Below are 10,285 nucleotides of genomic sequence, written 5' to 3' on the forward strand. Positions count from 1 at the left end.
TAATTTAACTGGCCCAAGTAAAATAAAATGTATACTCTGTACATTGGGTGACTAAATTGTAATGCAGCCTCATTTTTTTCACAAGTACATTTAAATATTTAATGTACTTAATGAAAAAATAACACAGCATAATAATATTCAAAAATTGAGATATGAGAAAATAAATATATGACAATCATTTACCTATGGAGGCTGATTTCTTTTTCTGCCTATATCAAAAACTTCTCTTATGAGATTTTATCAAATAATTAAATATTGCTATTTAAAAATAACAGCAGGTTTCTTATTAATATTAAAATTAGCAGAAGTTTTTAAAGGCCTTAGGAAATACAAGCTTCTGTGAGAGAAAGCTGTGTTTGACACTTCTAAATTTGTTTCGGCTACTATTATGCTTCAGAAGATACAACTCCTGCCTACTTTTTTTTATATTTCAGAGTCTCAAGATCACCTTGACAATGATTGCCTATTTGAACCATCTGAGAAAGAACAGCAGAGCAATTTTACCAAGGACTAAACAATTTCAAATATACTGAGATCCTGCTTCCAGACTGTCAAATGACCATTAAATCCACAATAGACAGTATTGGAATATGAACCTTATTTGAGAAATGTGTATTTTGACACTTTTTTTATTGCAGAAGTAGACATATAAACTCTATGTTTCCTTGTCAATATAAGTAAATGTTATTCTTGCACAGGAAATGAAAGGACAGCTATACAGTGAAATCATTCTATATAGATTTTTCAAGTGACTAAGATAAAACCAACAATACCAACATGATATAAGTGAGGAAATGATAAATGAGGGAAACCACTTAGCATCTGACCCCTGCCACTTAGATGCTCTCACAGACCTCAGAAAATGACACAAAATCAAGCTAACACACAAAAATGGGAGAATTGGAAAATGTTTAAAGTTGTACCAAGCCTAATACCAAGTAATAACCTAGCAACAATTTCCTCCTTAAAATTACATCTGTGGGTGTATTTTACATGATTTTTTTCTAAAATCTACTGTCTCCTAAATTAACAAAAGCATGACATTTGTATACCTTATACCTCCATATTTGATCTGCAGACATTTGAATGTATTTCATTGTGTACTAAGCATATATACTTATACATAATTAGTGTAATTAAATATTTAGTTAAACATTACAAAAATCTTTGATAAAAGTATGTTGTCACAATTTTATAGCTCATATTTCATTCTGGAAAAAAATTATTTACCTCAACAACTACTTTGTGTTATGCTTCATATGAATTTTAGAAAAGGGAATTCTAATGGATTTTAATGAGACTTTAACAAGTCATATACATATATATTTTATATGTATATAATTGTGTGAATTTAATTCTAATATCAAGAAAATTTTATTATATTCTTGAAAGACTGTAGATCAGTGTGAAAAAGGAAAAAATAATCATATAAATATACATATATTTCTGCTCTTGAATTTTATTAGATATTATTAAATTTTTATTTTAGCAATATAATTTCAAAAATTAAAATAGTCATATATGAAGGAGAAAACTCATTTGGATGGTGTTCTTCGTAAACTAACATAGCTCTTGCTTACTTTTATCATGTTTTTCTTTTAAAATGTAGTAACTACAATTGTGTTCCTAAAATTATTTCCAATTGTACAGTTGTCCTTGTGCATGATCCAGAATGCTACCTAATTATTTTCTGGTTATCGTTTTCAAACTTTGTGATATCTTTCTCTTAGAGGCTATGCAAATGTTTTGCTAGTTATGAGCCTTCTTGTTTGTGATTTCAGGAAGTCAGCATCACCCATCTGCTGCTTTCACTTTCCAGCTGTATGCAGCTACGCCAAATTGCTCTAACTTGAGCTTTATTCTGTCTTCCTAGGCTATATTTTACCCAGTGCACTTACATTTTCCTTGAGTAATTCACCATAGACACAGGTGCAGATGACATGCAGAGAACAGCAATACATTTAGAAACATGGAATGACAAAGAGTGCAAGAGTTTTGACAGAACTTTGAAATATCATCCTTTGCTAAAGAGTGGGCACTAGCATTTCAAAATGGACATGCCCATCAATGAAATGCCTGATTTCCACCCCAAAAATTTGTTTTCAGATTATCTTCATGTAACTCAACTCATTGCTTAATTCTAAAAACATTCACAGAGTGAAATCTTAAAATTTTTCAGTAATTTCCTAAATGCACTGCTTTACAAACAAATCTGGAACAATATGTAGGTAGATGATACATGACAGATTAGTCATAATTTGTGGAATCCTTTTTAATAAGTAGCTATCCTGTATTATCAAAATGTAGTCTAAATAGTATTCATAATAATAAACTTGTAATATAATTTTATTTATGTTTGATATAAGAATGAAAATGACAGCCAAGTGTGGTGGGACACGACTTTTCTCTCAGACCTCAGGAGGCAGATTTTGGTGGATTTCTGTGAAATTGAGGACAGCCAGGTCTACATAGCAATTTCCAAGCTAACTGGGGCTACAGAGAGACCCTCACTCCCCCCAAAATATCCAAAAAGCAAAAAGAGAGGATAACCTTATTATAATGAGCCTTGTTTCTTCATATATGCACAAAATAAAAACATTGAGTGAAATGTTATAACATAATACTTGCCTGTGTGAAAGGTGTTTTCTGGCTATCACTGTTTTGCTAATTCATATTTTTATATGGAGTTTATTAAAAATTCATTGAACAGCAAAGCACTGCTTATGTACCTTACTGGTTTCATCTAATCAAATGATACATGGGTATGACTGGTTGATAATTATTCTTCTTTTCATGATTTGCTATTTTTCTAATAAAGTAGAAGATGGCAAGATTATGGAGATACACATTTTATTTCAGTGTACAATGATGAAAGGAAGAGCAAGTCATTTTTCTGTGATTCATCCTTAGTTTTCTAAATTCACTGTGTGGAATAATCATAGGTAAAATATGAATAAACATACTGTAGCAAATGCTTACGAGCTATGTACATGTAAGTGACATTGGAACCATAAAACACACAAGTTTAAAATGGTGTTCTGATTAAAATATATGACTGTTATTAGAAGAGGTAGTGCATTTTGTTGTTTGATTAAAGGTCTGCAATTGTGAAAAGACTCCCATTGCTGAGTCCTGATTTTTTTTTTTTTTACTTGTCTTTTTGAGACAAGGTCTCCCTGTAGCCCAGCTGGCCTGGAACTCACTATGTAGACCAGGCTGGCCTCAAACTCACAGAGTCCCACCTGCCTGTGCCTCCATAGTGCTGGGATTAAAGGCGTGCACCACCACGCCCAGCTTGAGTCCTGATTTTTAATGTTGAAGTGACAAGACTCATCACTTTTGAATATCAGAAGAGATAGCATCAATACTATCTGATGCCAGAGACTTCAGAATAATACTGAAAAGCAAAAGTTTATCTAAAAGAATGTCAAATAGGATTTTGCCTTGCTTATGAGTGTACAATCATTCCAAATTTTCTAGTTAAGCAATAAAACAAATGTGATTGGGAAAGGATAGCTCATTATCATGTAAAGGATTAAGACAAAGACAAACTGACCATTCTCTTTTCCAATATCCTACCATTCCTTTCAGGGCTCAAGAGAATCATCAGAGACACTCACTCAATGTATTCACATTTAGAAAAATGAGTACCTCAAGGACATTCACTGTACAAGCTCATTTGGGGTTTAGGACAGAAATTCACAGTGGATACCACTGACACTGAATTAAAGCATGATATTCAAAATAGATGTCTTATTTTACTTTAAATATCCAGCATTTTTAATTTTCACTTTTTTAAAAGAATCAACAGTGACATTGAATTCAGTAAAATTAATCAGAGGGTTTTTTCTTTTTAATTGATTTTATTTTGGTATTACTTAAATTGATCAATGAATTAATTTTATTTTTTGTATTACCTTAATCTATACATTAAAGATGTCAAATACATAATCCGTAGAAATTCTAGCACAGTACAGATTGGACATTATAAAGTGTTTATATTAAAAATATTTTATGACCATGTATTTTATAATAGAATAGTCACAAATTTTGGACTTTTAAACAGTTTTCAGTATGAGTTTCCTTGTACCTCAAACTTAATTAAATCCTCAATTACTTTCTGCATTCCATGTGACCACAAAGTAGTTCTATACTTATCTATATTCTATTACCATATGAACTAGAAACATTCTGGCTACTAATTTTGGAGACAAAAAAATATAATAGTTCTTTTGATGCCTATGTGTAATCTTATGTCTATATTGGGAGCAAAAGTTAAAATTGCTGTTTTGATCTTGAATTTATTGATTATAAATGAGAACTGATATTTTAAGAGACATACACAAGACATGCATCTATTGGATCTATGTTCCCTTCTAGAAAATAATTTATCTTTCATAGAAGATAACTATTTCTATAGTAACTTAGATTAAAATATAATATGAAGACTGAGTCTACTTTCAAACAGACCTATGGTACTGACAAAGGGCTCTTTTCTGGTTGGTCTGTGGCATGTATTTACTATCAGTTTTGCTTTTCAACACCACACTGGCTGCTCACAGATCATTGGAAATACAGTAATATGTTGCATCTTGGAGTAATCTCAGTGCTCCATAGAAATGTTCGATTAAGGGATATCTACATGAGCCCATAAAACAAGAACAAACAGCTGAGAAAGCCTTTCTCTCTGACCAGGATGTGTGATGTTATTTCCATGTGAATTGTAAAGTAATTGAAAACTATAGACAGAACATTTTAGTTCTCCTTTATTTTATGTTAAATGTATTAAAGCAGTTTTCACATCTTTAAGGTGAGATGATATGTGAGCTGTTTGAATAACACTTCTTGATCATTCTTTTTGCTTTGATTTGAAAAAAAGCATTAAAAAATTCAGGTCTGCATTATTTTCACATAACAAAAGGGTTTTTCAGCTTCCCATTGTGCTTGCGATGGAAATATCTCTCCTCTCCTTGCTGGAAACTGCAGACACCATGCTCCACACCAGATCACTACCAATTATTCCACCAGTACGGAGCATTTTGACCCACCGTTTTTTGTTTGTTGAGCCTATGCCTTGTATGAGAATAATTCCTTTTTCTCCTTTTTTTTTTCTTCCTTTCTTTTTTTTTTTATGAAGCATTTCAAAATGACTGTTCCTTGGGGAAAAACAACAACAACAACAACAACAACAACAACAAACTCACACTTCTTATTCTTCACTCTGTGACAAAAAGTAATTATGAATTTAATGCAATGTGCCATTTTGATTGATAACTTACTCTGATACTAGAAGGCCAGGTTTAATATACTTCTCACTTTTTCTTACTCAATATGATTCTTATTGGCTGGCACTGAATAGCTTAGAGAATCACTAACAATACTTGGAGAGGGCTGAACAAACTTGGGCATTGGAAAAGTGAACTTTGAAGTTAGTGCTTGCTCTCATCACTTTATTAATCATTAATATATTAACTTGTTTTTTTCTCTGCTATGAATTCTATCAAAAAAACCAAATTGTTTTCCTGTAATTTTATGTGAACATTTAATCTGTTCCTCATTATTTTATTGTGAATACATTTACATCAGGAAAGACAGAGTTCTGGAATCCCCTGCCTATAACGATGGAGAACTTAACCGGTGACCCATTCATTCATTATATACACAGATTACTGGGAAAATTTTTACTGTATCTTCTTAAATTGAGATTCATTTGTAAGTGTAACCTATAGCTACAGGCCAGTAGCAAGAAATTTCACTTTAAGACAGACTTTTCCCCAATTTTATATTACTTTAGTTTTTAGCAAAATAATGCAAAAAATTAAAATAATAATTTTCTTTATCTTACGTTTGGGTTTTTGAACACGAATTTAAAAGAAAAATTCTTCCTTTAACTCAGTCTTCAAAAGATAGAAGCTAAGCAGCTTACAAAATAGAATTGTAAAGGGAATAGAGGGTCCTAAGTCTTAAAGTTTTACATTTTTAAAAATGAATGAATAAATTAATTTAAAAATACTTTTATTGAGTTCTTGTGTATTTCATATACCGAATTTTATTCAAATTTACACCCCTTCTCCATCTGTGCCCACCCATAACTATCTTACCAGATTTAATTCGCTCTGCCATATATGTTAATAATTTGGTTTTTTTATTTGAATGTTTTGCCTACATGTATGTACGTGTACCTGTGTTGTTGTTTGATGGAAAGACCTGCATCTTTTGAAAGAGCAGTCACTAGTCTTAACCTCTTTGACATCTCTCCAGTCCCAAAAGCTTTAAACTTTTTGCAGTATCTGTTATCTAATAGGTACCTGGGCTAGAGAATCATGAATTTTCAAACTTGTTCTTATTTATTATTATTTTTTGGTCTTTTTTAGACAGGGTCTCCCGTTTTATATACTGAAAAGAGTAATCTAGTTCTCATTACATTTTTTTTTCATTTTGTCACTGAACTGTAACCTTAGTCTACTTTAACAATTTGTGAAATAGATATAATATTGTTTATTGTACTTCAAGTTTAGTGTCCTCAGAAAGAGGTGTCATTATTTGTTAATATTTCTGGTATAATTTTAAAATTATCTGATGACACACATTTGGGGCTTTTTATAAATTCATGCCTAATTATTCTACTTCCAATGTAGTGATGCACTCGTATTTTCTCTGCTGGACAAATTTACTTTCCTTTAACTCCATTTTCATAAAACTGCCAGTTACCACATTCTGATGCAAAATTGCTACAGGCAGCATCATCTTATTATCAAACTTAGAACAAAAACATAAGTTTTGCATTTGTAACATGTTTGGCAATACCTAGACATTTTAATCTATTATATGGTAAATTAGAAAATAGTTGGAATTAAGCATTGTTTTAACAGTATGTGGAAATAGTGTGATATATAAGAGCAACAATTACAGACATTTATACATGAAACTCTGCTTAGATTTCTGCCACCAAAATACAAAAAGGAAAGTGATAAAGCAACAAAGAGGTATTCAGAGAAAAAAAAAGTAAACCAAACCCAAAAGAAAACAAACATACATGATCCTGTATTGAGTGCTATGCAAAACTTAGGAAACTGATGGTTTAAATAGAAACATTTCTGTTTAAGATGACAGGATTTCTCAATGTTGATTATGTTAAATAACTAAAATAAAAAGAGTAAATAACCCAGAAACATGTTATGTTTTAGTGGAGAAAATTAAGAGAGGATTATAGATGATATGTCTCTGCATTTTTATTTTAAGAACATGAACTATATAAACTTGAGTATTTATGATAATGACTGGCTGTGTTCATAATGTTAACTAACCTTATGGTGTTACAAACTAAATCTGCAGCAAAAACATTATATGAAAACTTCATTTCAAGCACATTTCACCGCAGGCAGGAAAGTAAGGAAGATGTCTGGGCTTGAGAATGATGGGGAAGCATGAATTCAAAGAGGAAAGCATGCTTTCAAGTCGGGAGTGGCCTCAGGGTATTTTATAATCATTGGATGATGAATTCTGGGTTTTAATTATTTGCATATATAGGAGATCAAAACAAAACTTAGAACAAAATTTTAGCCTCGAAATAAAGGCTGTATCTTTGAAAGGGGATGCTATGAAGAAACATTAAACAAAATTAAATTCCTACCATCCACAAGTAGACTACTGCACCACTTGCTTATAGATTTGTTGGTGGGAAATATGGTGGAATGAACAACTAGAGAGGGATATGAACACATTGTATTTTATGGCCCCCTAAATGGTAATGCAAGATCAGTCATATATGCTTACTCTAAGTTAGTGTTCTGGGTAGTTTCAGATGTAACTTGGCATAACTGGGAAGAAGGAGCCTCAACTGGGGAAATTCATCTATTGAGTTGATTCATGACTATGTTTTTGAGGGATTTTCTTAATTGTTGAGTGATATAGAAGGGCCCACCTAATGAACGCAATGTGGTGGTGTCACTCCTGGGTAGGTAGTGATACAGTGTACAAACAAGCAGGTTGAGCACAGGCTAGTGGAGCAGGTCAGTGAACAGTGCTTCTCCATGATCTCTGCTTCAGCATCTAACTCTAGGTTCCTGCTTTGGTTTCCATCAATAATGAACTGTGATGAGACATGCAAGTTAACTGACATGTTTAGTGACAATAAAAGTTAATGTGCCTGGCTTGAACTAAAAAAAAAAAAGTGCTTTTAAATTCAAGTATTAAAACTATAGATAAGTCCTTTGGGTATATGCCAAGTAGTGTTATCACGGGATCACATAGTAGGTTCATTTTTAGTTTGTGGGTTCTCCACACTGCTTTCCATAATATTTGCAGGATTTTTCATTCCCACCAGCAGTGAATGACCATTCCTCTTTCTCCACATCCTCTCCAATATTTGGAGTCTTTTGTTCTCTTGATCTTGACCAATCTGACCGGGGTAAGATGAAATCTTAAAAGTGGTTTCGATTTGCATTTCTCTAATTACTAAGGATGTTGAGCCTTTTGATGGTGCTTCTTAGCCATTTTTATTTCTTTGCTTGAGAACTCGCTGATTAGGTCTATCGCCCATCTTTTTTATTGGGTTGTTTATCTTCTTATTTCTTTCTTTGTTGAGTCCTTTTGATAGTCTGGATATTAATCCTCTGTCGGATATGTATCTGGTAAAAATTTTCACCCACTCAGTGTGTTTCCTCTTCCCTTCCTTAGCTGTTTCCTTTGCTGTGCAGAAACTTTGATACTTAATGAGGTCCCACTTACTGATATTGGACCTTATTACTTGAGCAGTTGGTGTCTGGTTCACAAAGTCCTTTCCTACGCTTATATCTTGAAGGGTGCCACCTATGTTTTCTTCTAGCAGTTTAAAGAAGGGCCCAAAGGGGAGGCAAGCAGTAGGTGGTAGGTCAGCACTAGAGCGAGAACTATTTGAGGCAGGTTGCTGCTGGATGAGAGAGAGCATGACTTACATACAACCACGGATGGGCTGAATAGACTCCAGTCAACGCATTTACACTGAAGGGCATTTGGGTACAAACTTGAATGGATAAGACTCAGCACGTATAGCAGAATGCAGAGAGTCTGGTGGGGGAGGGGGAGGCATGGAATGGGGAGTGGGTTTGGATGTGAGTGGGAAATACTGTATGTAATTTTAAAAGCTAAATTTAAAAAAATTTAAAAAAAACCGGTAGATAAAGCAATAGAGAGCCAGAATAGAAAAATCAATAATCATAAAAATAAACGCACTACAATGAATTATAAGAAACGGCTGAAAGAATGATTATGAGATATTTATTTGTAGTAATATATTTGAAATTATAGTAGAAAATTAAAAGATCTTCAAAATGGAAAATCTAGATATTGGTCAAAAAGTAACTTTGATTATGTAAAAATATGGTAATAAGAACAGCATGTTCTAAAGCAAGACAAATAATAGGCCTGAGGGAGCTGAGAGGAACATCAGTCACAAAGAACCAGAGTGCCCTCCTTAGAGGCAGAAATGTAGAAACTGTGGGACAAATCTGTAGAGACAGGTAAGAAGTATGGGGGCAATGTAACACACGACTGCTGCCCAGTGTTTCAGAAATAGGTAACAGAGAAACTAGGGGTGAGGCAATACACCAGAGTTAGTTAATAAGAATTTTCTAAAAATGGCTAAAGTTAGGAACCTTGAAATATTAAATTAATTCCATAAACATTAGATACCACTGGTCTCTTTGGGATATATTGTGATGTATCTTTCTACTAACTGCACTATATCTGTGGAGTAAGAAAATGAGTCAATTTATGACAAGGTATAGATATAATGAGAATGGAAAATGGTACAGTTGTTTTTCAAATTTCAAGGACTAAATATAGTGTAATAAAATAAACTAACATGCTTAGACAACATTTTCTCTCCATTAATGGAAGAAAAAAGTGGACAGGTGAAATATTAGCAAAGAATAGAAGAGAGTCTTGAAAGTACCACATTTAAAAATACAAACATTGCAAAAATATCATCACATGTTTTAATTTTGATTCAACAAAAGGAGCCATATTACAATTTCATAAAATGGACTCAAACATAAACATTGAAACTTATATATCAAAAAAATAAGCTGATATTCACAAATGGACCAACACAAAAACTGAATATAATGTTTTTAGGTGTTATATCAAAAATTCAATATTGCACTAGTCTATTTGGAGAATGTAAAAAGAGGAAATGATGTCTGAAGATGAGCCTGTTCTCCCTGATAAAGTAAAAATGGAGTTAATAATGTGATAAAAATGAGTACTCTAGTCAATCTCTACCATTATATTAATTCAAAGAACC

The sequence above is a fragment of the Nannospalax galili genome, unplaced genomic scaffold, assembly GCF_000622305.1.
Source record: "Nannospalax galili isolate Female #2095 unplaced genomic scaffold, S.galili_v1.0 scaffold600, whole genome shotgun sequence".
Lineage (NCBI taxonomy): Eukaryota > Metazoa > Chordata > Mammalia > Rodentia > Spalacidae > Nannospalax > Nannospalax galili.